This window comes from Verticillium alfalfae, genomic scaffold, assembly GCF_000150825.1.
Source record: "Verticillium alfalfae VaMs.102 supercont1.12 genomic scaffold, whole genome shotgun sequence".
NCBI lineage: Eukaryota > Fungi > Ascomycota > Sordariomycetes > Glomerellales > Plectosphaerellaceae > Verticillium > Verticillium alfalfae.
This window is the reverse complement of record NW_003315027.1, coordinates 103,961-104,931: the sequence shown is the minus strand read 5'-3', so window position 1 is coordinate 104,931 and position 971 is coordinate 103,961.

Genomic DNA, 971 nt, shown 5'->3' with positions numbered 1-971 from the left:
TTCGGCAACAGACACGGGTAGATAAGTGTCTTCTGGTTCAGGCCAGGCCGAGGCGGATGGAAATCGTTTGGCAGAGACAGAGTCCGATGTGAAGGGGGCTTGGAGGGCAAGCGGACATGGCCTAATCTCAGGTGCCGAGTCCTCTGTTGGGGAGAAAAACACCTGATGGGGTGGATGAGGATGGAACAAACTTGGTAACGACAAGGCAAGAATGGCCCAGACTGAAGGGGGACTTCCTATACTCTGCTGGCAACAAGCCACCTGGGGCTACCTAAGCATCCGCAGCCAGACCATCACCTGCCTGCCGTGCATCATTCGAGGGGCTTGGGATGCCTGGGGGGCAGGATCGCCGTCCATTCGCACCTGTTCCTCAGGAAGCTCCCGAAAGAGTCCCAATACGGCAAAGACATGGGATGGACGGGTCGATTCGATGGTCGATGGAGCCACTATGCGGTGACTACGGCTCCCCTGCCTCAGCCTGCAACTCCGTCTGGGCCCGGCCTTAGCAGGGGGGTCTGAGGAAAGATCAGGCGTTGGGCGTGCCGTTGTGGCATGTTCAAGGGTCTACGTACCCACCAACGGTACCGTGCTGGGCTGTACCGTGAGGGGACAAGGGCCCCCCTCCCCCCCGCGTCCCGAGCTTTCCCTCCCAGGCTTCCCTTTCAGGCTTCCCATCCAGGCCAGGGACATCTGCCAACTGCGGCCCCCACGCCAGCTGCAAGTACCTATGTCCCTGCTACTTGAGGTCAGACCAGTCGTCGTCGAGACCCAAGCCAACCCTGTGTTGGCGGCCTACCTACATTGCCTGCCCCCATCAATCCACACACCAACCAACCATCATGTCCAGCTTCCACCACGACCTTCATCTCCATCGGCTCCTTCACACACGGGGTCTGTCAACGGAATACGACAGAGGAACATGCCCCATCTGACGTCTTTGAGCCGATATCCAAGACATTTCGTACAGCATT